This window comes from Palaemon carinicauda, chromosome 22, assembly GCF_036898095.1.
Source record: "Palaemon carinicauda isolate YSFRI2023 chromosome 22, ASM3689809v2, whole genome shotgun sequence".
Taxonomy (NCBI): Eukaryota; Metazoa; Arthropoda; class Malacostraca; order Decapoda; family Palaemonidae; genus Palaemon; species Palaemon carinicauda.
Genome location: NC_090746.1, coordinates 59,431,419 through 59,449,820, shown reverse-complemented (window position 1 = coordinate 59,449,820; position 18,402 = coordinate 59,431,419). Strand labels below are relative to the sequence as shown.

Here is an 18,402-nt window from a genome sequence, read left to right as displayed (position 1 = left end):
GTGTCGACAAGTACAAGTCTGCGTTGACCAATCGTCGGTGGGCGACATCGACCAGAAGGTGGAAATGAGAGAGGAAATCCGCACCGAGGATTGGCATTGTGACGTCAGCAACGAGAAACTTCCAATTGAATTTACCGTTTCCGAATGATAATGTGAGGTTCTCGTAACCGTAGGTGGGTATCGCAGATCCGTTGGCAGCTACCAAGCGGACGTCGGCAGATGTAGACAGACTACGTTGTGCCTTGAAGAGTTTCCTTGGCAAAAGAGAACGACAAGCACCCGTGTCTACCAAAAATCGCACGCCCGTTCCTGCATCCTGTAAAAAGAAAAGATTAGAAACATGGGAGGCCACCGCCACAAGCGATGGCCTACTTACACGTTTTTTGGCCACTGACAATCTTTGGCACATTTCTTCGCGGTTGCCCCGAATCTGAAGTGGTAGTAGCAAAACTGCGGCGGATGGGAGGTAGTAAGTGGCTGTAGAAGTCGTTCGTTGGGGCGCGAGTGATTGGTGGGTGGTGGGCGGCTTTGTCGCCGCTTCGGCACGTCACGGGGTAGGCGTGTATGTCCTACGGCATTCATGTCAGCTTCGGTTGACGTTGAATAGGCATCCTCGTCATCAGGGGTGGAGGCGTTGATGGAGGTCTTGAAGTGGCTGTCCATAAGGGCGTCGGCTTTGGCCATCAAGTCCTTTATGGGTAAACTATCGACATCGGGTATGGCAGCGCGTACAGGTTCAGGTAAACGGCGTATCCAAAGGGCACGGAGTAGGTTCACCTCACGAGGAGAGCCGTCTGCGGTAGGTTGAAGGCGAGCGATACTGGTCATTTCCCTGAGGGCAAGCGAAGCCCTTTGGTCCCCAAACGGTTGTTGCGAGAGCTGAAAAAGCTTTGCTATACGGGCGGCTGGCGACGGCGAGTACTGCTGCAGAAGGTATGTTTTGAGGGCGTCATACGCTATTGGGGTGTCTCCTTGTTCACAAAGCCAGTCGGATATTTCTGGGAAGGTTTCCTCGGGTATCGCCGCGAGAACATAATCCGCTTTGGTGGTTGAGCGAGTCACGCCCCTGATATGAAAGTGGACTTCTCCGCTGGCGAACGGTGAAAGTTTCAATGGGGCGGCCGCAGTGCCAACTGCCGTAGGAGAGTCCGCCTCCGTCATAGTACCAACGATGGAGGGGCGAGGGAGGTGGGGGTGGAAGGCAGTGGGAGCGAGTCGACTTCCGGGGTCACCAATGTGACAGCGCCGAGTAAGGGTGTGAACTCAAAGGCAGGTTAGAAACGACTGAGTTATATTATTGTGGAACACTCTCCTTATATACAAAACCTCAAGGCAACAGGACATAACAAGTTCAAAAGCCAGACAATATTACAGAGGAAAAACCAGACATGAATTTTCATGTTCGTTTTAGTGCGAGGGAAGAGCGAAGATACTAGCATAATATATACAAAAGGAATTATGTACAATTGTGTGAAACACGGTTGGTACAATATATAGCTTACGTCCCTGACGTCAACGGCAGAAAATTCGAAACTCGCGCCAACCTTCAGTTGGATAGCCAGGAGTACCACCCCTCCACCCTAGCGGGGTACCTGGGAACCATTCCAGTGACCCTCATATATTCCATGCCTCTAGTCTCTAGAGGGGAGGAGGGTGGGACTAAAATTATATATAACTACCGGGTAAGTATGTTAAAAAATTTATTTTATTAATGAAAATATCATTTTTAAACACAAGACTTACCCGGTAGTTATATATATAGCTGATTAACACCTTTGGTGGAGGGTTAGAGACAGCTAGCATATCTGGAATTCTACTTAAGAGTTAATTAAAACAAAACTTAAGGGTTCATACCTGATAAGGAAGCTGACTTCAATGAAACTCTGCCTCATTATGTCTGCTAGCCTTATGAGATCCAGCGATCCTCCCAGGGGGCTGAAGATCTCGAAGGGACTGTCAAACCTGTGTCAAAACCTCATCATGACAGAACCTCCTCCAATAACCAATTCCGGGTGCTCTCAGGGCACAAACATGACCACCTGACAAAATCAATGATTGTGGAAGACTGACACAATCTCCACAAACAACCATAAAAACAATTAAAAGTACCAAGAGAAGAAAAGGTTATTGGGATTATGGGAACATAGTGGTGGATCCTTCACCCACTATTGCACTCGCTGCTACGAATGGACCCAGAGTGAAACAGTCCTCATAACAAGTCTGAATACCTTTCAAATAATACGACGCGAACACGGATTTGCTCCTCCAGAAGGTCGTGTCCATTATGCTTTGTAGAGATCTGTTCTGCCTGAATGCAGCCGACGTTGCCACTGCTCTGACCTCATGTGACTTGACCTTTAAAAGCCCAAGGTCTGATTCATTACAATGAATATGAGCTTCCCTAATTAAAAGCCTGACAAAATAAGACAAGGCGTTTTTAGACATCTGTAAAGAGGGCTTCCTGACTGAACACCACAAAGATTCAGACTTGCCTCGTAAATCTCTTGTTCTCTCCAAGTAGCATCTTAGAGCTCTAAATGGGCACAAGACTCTTTGTACCTCATCTCCAACCAGATCCGTAAGATTTGGAATCTCGAATGCTTTAGGCCAAGGTTGAGAAGGGCGTTCGTTTTTGGCAAGAAAGCCTAACTGCAAGGAACAGACAGCTTTGCCATTACGAAACCCAACGTTTTTGCTAAACGCATGAATCTCGCTCACTCTTTTGGCCGTCGCAAGACTGACCAAAAATAAAGTCTTCATAGTGAGGTCTTTCAAGGAAGTTGAACCCAGTGGCTCAAACCTGTCGCTCATGAGAAATTTCAAAACAATATCCAGATTCCAGGCTGGAGAGTCTTGGTTCCGACGTTTTGAAGTCTCGAAAGACTTGAGAAGCTCTTGTAGATCCTTATTGCCAGAGAGGTCAAGGCTTCTATGCCTAAACACAGTAGCTAACATACTCCTATAGCCTTTGATAGTAGAGGAGGAGAAATTGCATTTCCTTCGAAGATAAAGCAGGAAATCTGCAATTTGAGCTACAGAGGTACTGGATGAGGAAAGAGAGTTGACTCTACACCACTCTCTGAAAACCTTCCACTTAGATTGATAGACCTTGATGGTTGAAGTCCTTCTTGCTCTCGCAATAGCCTGAGCTGCCTCCTTCGAAAAGCCTCTAGATCTAGCGAGTCTCTCGATAGTCTGAAGGCAGTCAGCTGAAGAGCGCGGAGATTTTGATGCAATCTTTCCAAGTGGGGTTGTCTGAGAAGATCTGCTCTTAGAGGAAGAATTCTTGGGGTGTCTATCACCCATTCCAGTACCTCTGTGAACCATTCTCTTGACGGCCAATAGGGAGCCACAAGGGTCATCCTGGTTCCTTTGGATGTCACAAATTTCGGTATTACCCTGTACAAGATCTTGTAAGGAGGGAATGCATAGAGATCTAGATTGGACCAGTCCAAAAGAAACGTGTCTATGTGGACTGCTTCTGGATCTGGAACAGGGGAGCAATAAGCCTCTAGCCTCTTCGTCTTTGAGGTTGCGAAGAGGTCTATGCAAGGACGACCCCAAAGACGCCACAGGCTCTTGCACACCTGAAGGTTGAGGGTCCACTCTGTTGGAAGGATCTGATTCCGTCTGCTGAGACTGTCTGCCATAACGTTTTTCTCCCCTTGAATGAAACGCGTGAGAAGAATAATATTTCTCTCTCTTGCCCACACCAGGAGATTCCTTGACGTCTCGTACAGAGATATCGAGTGCGTTCCCCCTTGCTTCGAGATGTACGCCAATGCTGTCGTGTTGTCCGAATTGACCTGAACTACTTTGTTGGTGACTAAAGCCTCGAAACCTCTGAGGGCTAAAAGAACTGCCAATAACTCCTTGTGGTTGATATGCAAAGATTTCTGGGGTTCTGTCCGAAGACCCGAGACTTCTAATTTGTCTAGGGTTGCTCCCCATCCCGTGTCCGAGGTGTCGGAGCATAACACAAGGTCTGGGCTTTTCATTGACAAATCGAGACCCTCCTGGAACTTGTCTGATTCCTCCCACCACCGAAGGCAGACTTTGATGGGGTTCGTGATAGGAATGGACATCGATTCTAAGTCCCTTTCCTTGTCCCAATGGGTGTTGAGATGGAACTGGAGAGGACGAAGGTTCAGCCTTCCCAGTGGGACGAACTGCTCCAAGGAGGAGAGGGTTCCAATCAGACTCATCCATTTCCTTGCTGAGCAAACTTCCTTGCTTTGAAACGAACTCAGTTTCAACTTGGCTTGCTCTATCCTTGAGGGAGACGGAAAAGCCCGAAAAATCTGACTCCGTATCGTCATCCCCAAATATAGAATCTCTTGAGATGGAACCAAGAGAGACTTTTCCTTGTTTACAAGGAGACCTAGTTCTTCCGCAAGGTCCAAGGTTGTCTGAAGATCCTTCAGGCAGTGATCGTAAGAGTGCGCTCTGAGAAGCCAGTCGTCGAGATACAGGGAGGCTCTTATGCCCCTTGAATGTAAGATCTTTGCTACATTCAGCATGAGCTTCGTAAAGATCTGAGGCGCTGTGCAAAGACCGTAGCATAGGGCTCTGAATTGGAAGACGTCTCCCATGAAAACGAACCTGAGGTAGGGTCTGAAGCTCGGATGGATGGGGATGTGGAAGTAGGCGTCCCGAAGGTCCAATGAGACCATCCAGTCGTCTCTCCTTACTGCTGCTAACACTGACTTCGAAGTCTCCATGGTGAACTTCGTTTTGATGATGAACCTGTTCAGCGCACTCACGTCCAGAACTGGACGCCATCTCCCCAAGTTCTTGGGTACCAGGAATAGCCGATTGTAGAAACCAGGTGAACGGATATCCTGAACCTTCTCTATGGCCCCCTTCTCTAACATAAGAGACACTTGGTTCGAAAGAGGTTGTCTCTTTGCCTCCTCTCTGTATCTGGGAGAGAGATCCACGGGCACTGAGACCAGGGGAGGGCTCCCTTGAAAGGGGATCTTGTAACCCTCCCTCAAGATCTGAATAGACCATTGGTCTGCCCCTCTCTTCTCCCACGCTTGCCAGAATTTGAGGAGTCTGGCACCCACTGCCTGAAGGCGAAAGCTGTCAGACTCTGCTTTGCCCTGCCCTGAAACCTCTTCTCTTACTCCTTCTAGCATCAGGTCTGGAGCTACCCCTACTAGAAGATCTTCCTCGAAAGGGCTGGGAAAACTTAGGAAAAGTATCTTCCTTAGACTTGCGGCTGACAAAAGAGGAAGGTAAAGCCTTTCTAGCGGACTTGAAGACAAGATCCTGAGTGGTCTTCTGAGCTAAAGCTGCAGAGATCTCCCTGATAAGTTCTTGCGGAAACAGTAATGGAGAAAGAGGAGCATATAAGAGTTCGGACTTCTGGAAGGGAGTCACCCCCTGCGAAAGAAAAGAGCAAAGTTGGTCTCTTTTCTTAAGGATGCCTGCAGAAAAAAAGAGCTGCAAGCTCATTAGCGCCATCCCTTAAGGCCTTGTCCATGCACGACATCAAATGGACCAGGGCAGAGGTATCCCCCTCTTTAAGAGCCTCAACTTTCTTACCCAAGGCCCCCAGCGTCCAGTCTAGGAAGTTAAAAACTTCAAAGGCCCAAAAAATTCCTTTGAGAAGGTGGTCCATTTCTGAAGTGGACCAAAAAATTTTGGTCTTCCTCATGGCCGACCGACGAGGAGCGTCTATGAGGCTTGAGAAATTTCCCTGGGCAGAGGCAGGAATCCCCAAGCCGAGAACTTCTCCTGTCTCGTACCAGATGCTCGACCTCGAAGCCAGTCTAGCTGGAGGAAAGGAAAAAGAAGTCTTTCCTAAGGCCTTCTTAGACTGTAACCAGTCACCCATTAATTTCAGAGCTCTCTTGGACGAACGTGACAGAACCATCTTAGTAAAACGGGCTTTCTTAGAGGCTTTGCCTAGAGTAAACTCAGACGGAGGAGAGCGTGGAGCTATAAGCACAAAAAAGTCCGAAAACTCTTCCGTAAAAACTTTCATAAGTTTTTTAAGATCAGCCGAACGTCATCAAACTCCAAAGGAGAAAGCTGTGCTTCTACCTCCTTCTCCAGCGACGTTCCTCCGGGAGCAGAAAGGTTAAGAGCGGTATCAATATCAGAAAAAATCTGAGTGTCAACCGCAAAAGAAACAGGCTCATTGCGAACAGTAACAGGCGGCAGAGTCGCGTGCAGCTCAACCGAATCAGAGACGAGAAGTTCCTGTCCATGTCTTGAAAAGCATAAGGCTCCTCCTCGTAATCCAAACTAACATCCGAAATATGACCAGGGAAAGGACGTTCAGGATCATATTCAGAAACACGCTTGCAGTCAACTACTGGCAAGCAATCGGTACTACGAATCGCTCGTTGTTCAGCGACTCGTTCAACTGTAACCCTCCCAGAAATGCGACCTGAAGGACGCTCACTAAAGTAATTGGCAGAGAGGGAAATTTCCTGAAGGATAGGACGTTTGGCAGCCTGTTTAAAAGGACGTTCGGTAGCCTGTTTGCAAGGACGTTCGGCAGTCTGAACCTGAGGATCGGCAGCCTGTTCAGTAGGAAGTTCAGGAACCTGAGTCGAAGGGCGATCAAAAACCTGTTTAACAGGACGTCCGACGTCTTTCTTAGAAGAACGCACAGGCACACAGTCTCGATCACGTTCAATATTAGAACCGTGGACAGCGGACTTAGGACAACGATCACGATCGTTTCCTAAAGGCCGTTCGAATCGGCTAGCAGGAAGCTTCGAACCCCGAATACGAGGCCGCTCGGAAACATGTCCTGACTCACTTCTCCGATCACGATCGCTGATACAAGATTTGTCGCTGCGATGGTATGATTGCATAAAGGAAGAGAGCCTGCTTTGCATGTCTTGAAGAAAAACAAAGTCAGGATCTGAACGTTGTGAAATCGGCGATGAGGTCATAACATTCTCCTCACCTCTAAACGGAATAGAGCGCCTAGAAGGCGAAATCCAGTCTGAAGGCTGCTTGGGAGCTTGGAATGAGGTAAAGCCTGGACCTGGGTGCCCAGAAGGATCCTTGGAAACGTCCAGAGTCCTAAAAGGATGTTTGGTCGGGGGGCTTTCAAAAGGCTCTGGAGAATCCCAATGACTGCATCCAGGCTTAGAACTAGCAGGACGTCGATAGGCCGTATCATAGGATCTCTTAAGAGGCCTGGAAGCGAGCTTCCAGCCTCTTTTAGGCAAGGGGTCATCCGAAGACGACGAAAAACACTTAACCTCACCTTTCCGATGGTGAGGGCGAACGTCCTGGGAGGCGCCCACAGGTACGTTCGAGGGGACGTCTGCTCGTTTGTTAAAGCCTCTCGTCTCCTTTCGCCTTTCGACATTCCTTCTCCCAGGGGTTGGGGAGCTTGGAAAAGGTCTAGGACTAGGAGGACGACAGACACGAGCAGGCGCACCCTCCACTGCACTTAACTTCACTGCACTTGCACCTTCACCTTTCAAAAGACGCACATCGGACATCAACTGTGTCCTGTCCGCAGCCAAAGATTCAACTTTAGCGCCAAGAGCTTGAATCGCCACTAACATATCCTTTAGTGAAGGTTCATTAGCAATTGCAATAGTGGGATCAGGATCTACCACTACAGGTGAAGGAATAGGATTAATGACATGGGAGGAGGAAATATCTCTAGAAGAGCAAGAAGAACTACGCCTCGATCTATCCCTTTTAAGTTTACGCCTGTATTTATCAAAATCAATCCATTCATGCTCTGACAGCAAAACACATTCGTCACAGCGATCACCTAAATCACACTCTTTACCCCTACATGCAACACAGAGAGAATGGGGGTCAAGAGAGGCTTTAGCCATACGGGTCTTACACCCACTAGTCACACATAACCTAAAAGTAATAGAGGGGGTGGCCATTTTGAAAATTTAAAGAGAATTCAGACAAGCAAAGGTCAAAAATCATCTAATCCAAACAAAACCAAGAAATATCCAAAGCGAGATCAAAAACAAGCGGGAGTCAATAACCAAAGATTTGTACTTCACCAAAAAAACGATCAGTAATGACGGAGTAGAATTCACGTGTCGCCGCTAGCGACGGCAGGGAATATAAGAGGGTCACTGGAATGGTTCCCAGGTACCTCGCTAGGGTGCAGGGGTGGTACTCCTGGCTATCCAACTGGCGGTTGGCGCGAGTTTCGAATTTTCTGCCGTTGACGTCAGGGACGTAAGCTATATATATAACTACCGGGTAAGTCTTGTGTTTAAAATATGAAATTTGTAGTGCCAATAAGGTGAGCTTTGTAATGCAAATGCGATGTGAGAATAATTGCAGTTGGTGTGAAATCTGAGTGAATTCATGTTTTGTTATGGTTCGAATGTGTACTGTACTGTATATTCTTCTTCTCAGTGGGGGTGAATGTGGTGTGAATTGGTAACTGTGACTGCTGGTGTTTGCATGCTATCTTGGCAACATTGAGTCTATAGCACTGTACCGGCTTGGCCAACACCTTGCTACAACTTTAAGCCGAATAAAGCCAACGTTCCAGCAACTGTGTTTGGTATTCCACATTTCCGGGGTCCCACAACGTATTGAAAGGTGTGCCATTGCTGTATAATTTACTAATCATTAGCAATGCTTTGTTTCTTGTCAGACACTTGGAATCGACGGAAAGAGTAGCATTGTACATCAAACCTTCTGAAAATGCTCCAGGAAGTAATGGATAATGAAATTTCCACATCTCTGACTTTCAGTTATTACATTGCGAGTATTCTTGAGACGACAAAAATTTGATATATGACCAGCTTTTAGACAATTGAAACATGCTGTCATTTTCCTTACCGCCTCAACAGTTCTCAAAATTACCCTAATTGCCAAATGCTGAGCGGCTCCCAGTATTTTATGTGCAGTTTTCATGTAATAGGCACTTCCCAGTTTGCGAAGTATCATCATCAAAATATATTTTAACCTTACTTAAATTAGTTACTATTTGAGTTAGCTGATCTATACGTTGGAGTAATTCATTATGTTTATATGGAATATCTTTAATGGATGTTATCGTATCTTCATTAACTTAACCTGATTTATTATGACAAATCCTAGTACTCGAATATGTCCTGATATCTGAATTCATAAATTCCAGTACCCTTTTTTCTTCAAGCAGAAAGACCATCAGATATTTAAACAATTCAATGGAGCTTCTATGTTCTTCTGCCCTTTTACCCACTCAGGTTTTTGGGTCATAGGTAGTAACTTTCCTATGTAGCTTACTGTTTTAGACGTGTTCATTTCCCCTTCAAGATTCATCTTCTGTAGGTCTAACCATCATCTCTCAACTCTCTCAACCATTTTGACAAACGCTCTGTTATCACCATCATTAACAGGCTTGATCGATTTAAAGTTTTAGAGTACTGCATCAACTAACTTGCAGTTATCACCATACTTTAAATCTAACCTACTGAGCATTTCATCATAGTCATTTCCAATACCTCAGGCAGTATTTGATGCGTCACCACTCAAACATGACCTCAGGGCATAAGGATCCTTAACAAAACTATGTACCATCAATCTTTGAAAATCATCTTTGAAATTCAGAAAATCTATAATGTCTCCACTAAAATGAGGTGGTTGCAAAGCCTTCACCTTAACCCTTCTAACACTGGAGTCCTCTTTCACATGAATATCGTTTTTGTATGTAGGCTAGACATAATCTGGACTTTATTTCTTTCGAAGATATCAATATATTCGTCAAACTCAATTAAATGTTCCTCTCTGGCACCAACCTTAACGAAGAGAGAGACAATTCTCATGACAAACTTCCAAGTCATCATAAGCTTTGCAGACTTCCTCATAAACCTCAGTCAGCGCCGTTGAAGCACTCCATTGTCCAACGGTGTCCTCGAATATATTGCATTTTCTCGTGAACGTCCTCTTGGCCTGTGTCAAATGTGTTGAAATGTTGAATGTGCAGTGAAAGTCACGAGAGATGTTACAATGCTCTTTATTGATGCGTTTCAATCTGAAACACGTAATCAAAAATACTAAAAAATATCCTAAATAAATTTAATTAATAAATTAAAAAACTGCAATCCACAAAACTATTCTAGGAAAGTACATACCATAACGAGATAAGTAATTCAAATAAACTTAAAACATCAAACAAACATACCAGTAAATCACGTGAATATGAACTAGAATAATTATCAATTACTAATAATCACAATGAACCTTTAAGGCTAACATAACATTATAAACTACGTACAATATTGACCGGAAACAAAATAAACATGTAGTATAATTAGGTAGTTACCACTAAGCATTGCCACACAACAGCTCTAAGAACACCTGAAACAATCATTTAACATAATATAATAAAGTCATAATAGTTTACAACACCACGCTCTCCATTTACTCCAAAATAATGCAATCCAGCAGTTTTCATCTTCTTGGACAGTAATTAGGTGGTTATTTAAATTCTGGGAAAGCAATAATTAGCAAGATATGTTGAGGAAGGGGGAAGGGGTTATAAAAAGAAAATAGCTCGGTTTCCTCACCAAACGTCTTGGAACTGACATGTCAACAATCAACGAAACAGGATTCGTGATGCCAGCGTACATAAACAGAAGTTCGTGATGCCAGCGTACATTTGATATACTGTATATTCAAAATATACTTAATCAAAAATTGAGTGATTACTCAAAAGTGTCACTATTTGTAAATTGCATATTTTATGGACACTTTTGAGTAATTAATCCATTTTTAACTAAGCATATTTTGAATATACAGTATATCAAATGTACGCTGGCATCACAGACTTCTGTTTATGTACGCTAGCATCACGAATTCTGTTTGGTTGACTTTGTTGAAATGTCAGTTCCGAGTTGTTTAGTGAGGAAACCCGAGCTATTTTCTTTTTATAACCCCTTCCCCAACATATCTTGATAATTATTGCTTTCCCAGAATTTAAATAACCACCTAATTACTGGGCAAGAAGATGAAAATTGCAGGATTCCATTATTTTGGAGTAAATAGAGAGCGTGGTGTTGTAAACTATTACCACTCTTTACGGCACAGGGAAATGATAACCCGTCCAAACAGTAGGTGTGCCTCGGACGGCAACCGTTCCTAAAGACCACAGATTTACATACTCTCGTGACTCTCGTCTAACCTGAACTTGGCTACCTACCTATCCAAACCCAAACTCGGCAGCGCACAACAAGAAATCCACATATTACTCAGTCCCTTAAAATACAAATATTTTATCCTAAATACTACTAAACATTCTACATAATGAACGTACAGCATTTTAAAACAATTTATGGCATTTTAAACATAATACACACAATACACTACGTATTCAAATCAATATCATCACAGACGATACAGTGAAACAGTAGTGTTTACCCCCATTCACACAGCAGCACAGAATGACCTTCCTGATTCCAGTAGCAGCTTAAGACCAAAATTCCATCCATTCATCGTTTAAGGTCAGGAGACAAAAGTTGATAGAGCCTTGGAATGGTCAAGAGGCTGTGTGTGATTGATGTTTTCTTTGTTACCTACTATAATAAAGTACTTGACTTTCGTTAGAACCACGCCCCATATTAAATAACCAAGAGAACTGCTTTACGGCCTCGGTGATTAAGAGAGATAAGCATATTTTGTAATGAATTGATAAAGAAAAAAGATGGATAGGTACATTGATATAAAAAATAAAACTGGTAGATTGTCAGTTTCCTCCCCAAGATGTTACTAATAACTTTGCTAGGGACAAAATCTTGTTTATAGTATTGTAAATTTTAATGAGCAATTAGAATGAAAAAAAGTACCAGTATCAATTAAAAATGGTTATATGAATAAAGTAACTCAAAGCTTTTTTTTTTTTTAACAGCTCTGTGTGAGGAATTATGAATTTTGCGATAATAAGAGGCGATTTCTTTAAGAGGGAGTGTGGTCTTTTTCATAATGGCAGATTCTTATCGATCCAAGCTAGCATTGGGTGCAACACATTTAAAGTAGTTTTAAACTACGGAAAAGGTAAAGTGAAATTACACAAAGACAGTATTAGCATTTGATTCGCTGAAGCATAATACTCTTTCAATATCTCTGGAATGCTTATGGTACCGGTTCCGACTTAGGTAAGATGTCAGAGACAACCCAAAGATTTTTTTATAGCAATGAAATATTTTGAAAATAGAAATTGGGAGGACTTTTATGAGGTAGATGGTCACTTCTTTATAATATGTTTAGGAAAGAAGACTAGAGGATGGAAGGGATAAAGACTAATACTATATAGCAAATAAAAGTCTTCCGGACAAATACTACATGTTTGACAAAATATTTCGCCGATGCTCAAAGATTAAAGCTTTTGTTACGCTTTGAAAGGTCACAGCTTCCGAAAAGCACGAACAAAAAAAAAAAAAACTTGCTTACACCTTCCTTAATGAGCTATAATGAAACAATTTCCAACACTATTGAAATTAACACTTCTACTTAGGAGTCCACTGTCAGATTAAGGGACAGGATGCTAAGGCAGGATACCACTATTTCTTGAATGAGAGAGGCTAGTTTGATTTTAAAAAACTCCACCTTAACAAAGTTGATAACCACTTTCAATTATGGTATAGGAGTTAGACAGTGTTGTCACTGTTGTGGCATAATGGGGCTAAAGCATCAATATTCCGTAAACTTAATTTTGCTATAGTGAAGCTTGGCAAAAGACTATGTCCTTGACTGGACAAGAGATTATGGGTCTCGGCTTGGCTTTTGTTGTGTGATCAATTTGCCGCAGTGGATGAAATTTCCTGTTAAAAGCCATCTTCCCATAACCTGAGGTTTTTCTTTAGTGGGAGTGGAGGTAGGTGGGAGGTAAGGAGTTTTTTTTTTTTTTTTACCAGTAGAACTCTTGGCTAAACAATACTTACTTTAAAAAGGGTCTTAGTACTTTTCAATTCCAAAATATGCCTAGACATGAATCCTGGCGAGTAAAATTAAGCAAGCAAGAAACAAACCAGCCAAGGATATATCGAGATAAGCTTGCTTACAATAAAATTAAAGTTTAATTAGCGTTACTTAGGGTATTTAGAAGTTGAACAGATCCCAATTTTTTTTTTCAAATAAGGAAAAAAAACAAAATGCTACGAGATTATGCATAGAATGTTGAGGGATCTATTCGAATAACAAATTGACTAAGAAAAATTTGATTTATTTTTTCTTAAACATTAGAATTAGAAAATTCAATGAGACCTAGATCAGAAACAGAATTAGGTAAAGGATTTTACGGAAAACCTATAGCATGATAGATATGCTGACAAGATTAAATCCATGACTTTGGGGACTGGTATTGGGACCAGGAAAGCCATTCCGTGCTGAAGCGAAAGTAGAGGGGCTAGGGGCAGCTGCATCATAAGATAGAAGTCGAAAGGTTAGGTAACAAAATAGAAGAAATGAAGAAGGAATGTATATAAAGTAAAAGGCTATTAGTGCGTGTTGAAAAGATTTCCTGCGTATGGTACACTGTAAGCAAAACCTTCCTACGCAAACATAGCTCCAGAAGTGTGCAACTCAGTCTGCCAAAATTATTACTTTACTGAATACATGTGTACCACTATTCTTCAGAATAATTTGTGTCCATAGCTCTCTCTCTCTCTCTCTCTCTCTCTCTCTCTCTCTCTCTCTCTCTCTCTCTCTCTCTCTCTCTCTCTCTCTCTCAGACGTTGATAGTTGATCTAAAGACATCCCATTAAGCCGATGTAGCCGAAATATGTCTGAGAAGACCCAACTAAAACGTCCATGATGCTCAACTCTATCAATATCGCTGGAGAGTTGTTAACACTGATAATATCACTTACGTGGTAGGCATACACAGCAATCAGCGGATCCTTGCAGCATTCTCTGCCGTCACAGCAGCACCACTTTTTTTTTTCTTGTATCCATGCGTTATTTTCTGATTCCCCATACATGTCTGTGATACTTCTTTAACTCTGCTTCAAATGTGTTTCGTCAAGCCTTATCTGAGAATAAAATTAATTGCACTTTACAATAATGTAATCTTGCGATAACCGTACTAAAAAACGAAGAGTTGGAAAAAATATAAAACAAAAAGATGTATTATCACATACAAAAATATTCTGGTTGATAAATTCGACTCAGACTTAAGAGAGCCAAAAAGAACACAAGAGTTGGATAAGGAAGGAAAGAAAATGAACAAACAATCCATAAAAAACACCAACAGAAATAAACAAGTCTCACATCCACACAAGTCTGATTGATCAAATAAGAATTTATTCTCTGGCAATCTCTTTACTTACAACCATAAGCGGCAGCCCTGACTATAAACACGAGACATGATTTTATAGTCTCTGCACAGCCCATAAAATCGGCCGTAAATCTCACCTTTCTTTTTGTCCAAGAGAATGCAACCGGTCGTTGGGACGTTCCTTTCGCAATGTGGAGAAAATTATGGAGTCTACATTTGCATTCCGTTTGCCGATATGTGAATCCAACATACATACACATCTATGATTTCCTTTATAAGCGTAATTAGCAAGTTACCGAACTAGTATTCAGCTGCTTTCTACTTCGGCAAAATCAAAGAGCAGCCAAAAGATTATTTCTTTAGGTAGAAACGGAATGATCCGTATCTAAACAAACTTGATTATCAGGGGAAAACTTGTTTTGATCTTTTAGAATTCTTACAACATTATTCTGAACCATTCAATGATCTTGTTGAGCCATAGCTAGCCGATATTTCGCCATTGCTGGGGGTACTTGAGGGAGACCAATCTAACATGTTTATACATACCCAACATTTTTTTTCTTGCTCTGACGAAGGAGAGGGAAAAAGTTATAAATGAAGAAAATTGTTGTGTGCGAAAATGGCGTCAATGCTATTAACCAGAATATCTTCACAAAATTCAAGACAATGACGAAAGCAATATATATATATATATATATATATATATATATATATATATATATATATATATATATATTAATGTGTATATATATACACATATATATTTATATATATATATAAATATATATATATATATATATATATATATATATATTAAAGTATATATATATATACATATATTAATGTGTATATATATATATTATATATATATACATATATATATATATATATTTATTTATTAATGTATAAATATAAATATTAATGCATAGATACATATATAGATGGGTAAATTCAGTAAATCCCTAAATTCTAGTATTCCTAAAAGGGCACGTATATATATACATTATACACACGCTAAATTATATATATACAGTATATATATATATATATATATACATATATAAATATATATATATATATACACTATATACATGTATATGTATGTATAAATCTACATTATATATATATATATATATATATATATATATATATATATAATGTAGATATATACATACATATACATGTAAATAGTGTGTATATATATATATATATATATATATATATATATATAATGTATATATATACATACATATACATGTATATAATGTATAAATATATATGTATATATATTTATATATATATATGTATATATATATATATATATATATATATATATATATATATATATATATATATATATATATATATATATATCTTTAATAATAATGTCTGCCAAAATATTTTGAATAAATATTTCAAATATCTGAGAGCAGAAATTTCTTAAAAAATTATTACTGCACTAAATAGATTTAGAATAAAAACGCACACTCATATGACAAACTTTATTAGTAAACTTATCTAAACGTTGGTTGTACAGGACAACCATTCATTCGTAAAATAATTTTGCATGATAATGGAATAGCAAAATGGACATTGAAGCAAATAAAAATAACGAATATCCAAGCAAGTATAATTCTCACCCTTTCTTCGATCATTTGGATAGAAAAAATAACACCCATCCTCTCCTCGATCATTTGGATAAAAAGTCTTTACAAAGTTTCAATCCGAGAAAGTGTTCCTCTTAAGACCTCACACTTCGTGTATCTTCGGATTGCAGAACGTTGAGGAGAAATTGGGAAAAATAATTTTGTCAACACTTGCCAATACAGTTACACATTGTATCGTAGGCAGTTTATTTTATACAAATAAACGGATGAAAGTGTTTGGGTTGGGGGATGGACTAAACTGAATCCAACTGAGGTAAAATGTCAAACAGGTGAAAATGGCAAGGCCGATAAAAATGTAGCAGATTTAAGTACCATCGGCTACTTAAAGAGTGACCTGAACAACGTAGTTTACCATACTCCTGATATTGACGATTTTCATTCTTAAAAGTCATGACATCAAAGTAACAATTAACCTCTCGTGTATTGCACATTGAAGATGAAACACGACCAACTGCACGATTATTCACATTAGTTTCTAAAGGCTCCGAGATGATAATTGCAACATCTGAATGTCATTTATACCCGCACAAACAATCTCTCTCTCTCTCTCTCTCTCTCTCTCTCTCTCTCTCTCTCTCTCTCTCTCCTACGGGGTAGTTTCACATGAGGTCAACTTTTCTGGAGTGGCATGAAAAATAGTCCCTTCGGGGTGGTCGTCCGTACCAAACTCATACATATATTAAACGGCTCCAAATGGCCAACTAGGCGAGCGACAGACTGGACGGCTCCGCTTACAGCACAAAGTTGCGCTGAAATGAAATATAGCGGCTGGAACGAATCGGCAGGGGGATTTTTCCAGGCAGGGATCTCGGATCTGATTTAAAAGGTGTGAAGAAGAAAGCAAAAAAAGAGAAAAAAAAAGAATGGTGATGAGAAGGAGGATGTATAAGAGAACCTGGATGTGTTAAATAGAGGAATCCTGATATCTTTATTAGGCAAAAGGGAAATGTCTTCGCAGGCGAAAGAGAGATTCGAAGCAACGGCTCTATCACAGACGAGTGGGTTCTCATTCATGAGATATCAAGCGCGATATTAATGAGTTCGTACGGCACAAACGAGGCTGTTCCTCCCAGAGGGTGGAACGGATCCATTACTGGTGTCTTTGTCCACTAGGGCGGCGCCACCATCGCTGCGGTAGGTGACACTTGGGGAAATATTTTGATTGGTCAGACTTCGATTCGTCCCGCGTGACTCCCTCTTTGGACGAGGAATGGAGAGTCAAACTCCCATTCTTTGGTTAATGTGTGTGCGTTAAGAATCCCCCTCCTCTCTCCCCCTTACCCTCCCATCCATAACACTTTTTCAATGTCCCTCTCCTTCTACCAAGCTCCCTCCTTCCCCCTATACTACCACAAACCATCATCATACATTTGCCTCCTTTACTGATGCTCTTGTCGACTGATATACGTATTATGTTTTTCTGACACTGGTAACTACTTTTTTTCTCTTTTACACATATGCGAAGCTGCAAGACTCATACTGGCTTGACCGGTTCAAGTACTGGTTTGTTTACGCTTAGTGAGTGAATAGTTTTTCCCTGACGTCTTACCGTTGTTTTTATTATGAAGAGAAGGTCAAAATAGTAAAAACGCGCGATCGAAACGGAAAAAAAGGTCCTTTCCTCTTGACTAAGAAATGGAAATTTAAAAGGTATAGATTTCTACCTTGATTATAAGAATTGAATTCTTAAAATGAAATTCTCACCAATGCTGATGTAAAATTGAAATGTAAACGAGTCGACAGATGTCTTATGGCACAAAACCTTTCACTTGAGACAGGAACAACTTGAATGAATCTCGATAGGCGATAAGCCTTGTTCCTTAAAAGTGATTTGTAAACTGGACGAGGGTATCTTTTACAAAATTGTTTGTTAAATAAGCCGAAAGAGAAGAAGCTTGTTAAATAAATAAATAAAAAAAAAAACTCAAAATAATAGACTCGGCTAACACAAGGCTTAGGAGCAAACCTGCGCAGGTAAGCATATGGATTGGGAGAAAAATCGGCTACTAAAAAAGGTTCAGAGGTAGGAATGGACAGTCAGACCAGACTGTAATCAGCCATGTACGATTGGAAACTGTAATCCTAAAAGCAACAATACGCAGCCTGTAGTACGTCATGCACAATTATTCACAGTAGCAATAAAAGCAACATTATTCAGCCTGCAATTGGTCATGTACAATTAGGCAATGTACTCCTAAAAATAACTATATGCAGCCTGTAGAAGGTCACGCACAATTAGCCCCAGTAGTAATAAAAGCAACAATATTCAGCCTATATTTGGTCATGTACAATTAGGCACTGTAATCCTAAAAACAACAATACTTGGCCTGTAGTAAGTCATGTACAATTAGGTACTGTAATCCTAAAAACCCACAACACTATGCCTCTAGGTCATGTAAAATTAGCCTCAGTAGTCCTAAAAGCAACAACAATCAGCCTGTAATCGGTCTTATATAATTAGCTACAGTAGTCCTAAAGCAACAATACTCAGCCAACCATGAATTATGTTGAAAAAAC

The 18,402-nt window shown here is 40.8% G+C and overlaps 1 long non-coding RNA gene across 4 annotated transcripts in view; it reads right to left on the bottom strand.

Moving 5' to 3' along the window:
• Window positions 1-18,402, bottom strand: part of LOC137616472 (uncharacterized) — a 500,855-nt gene that overhangs the window by 21,770 nt on the left and 460,683 nt on the right. For 3 of the 4 annotated variants that reach the window (XR_011039432.1, XR_011039435.1, XR_011039433.1), the window contains one exon: window positions 13,812-13,973. This is a non-coding gene — a long non-coding RNA (uncharacterized lncRNA). Of the gene's footprint in view, window positions 1-9,743; window positions 9,980-13,811; window positions 13,974-18,402 lie in introns of all 4 variants that reach the window. The other variant, XR_011039434.1, reaches the window with a different exon arrangement.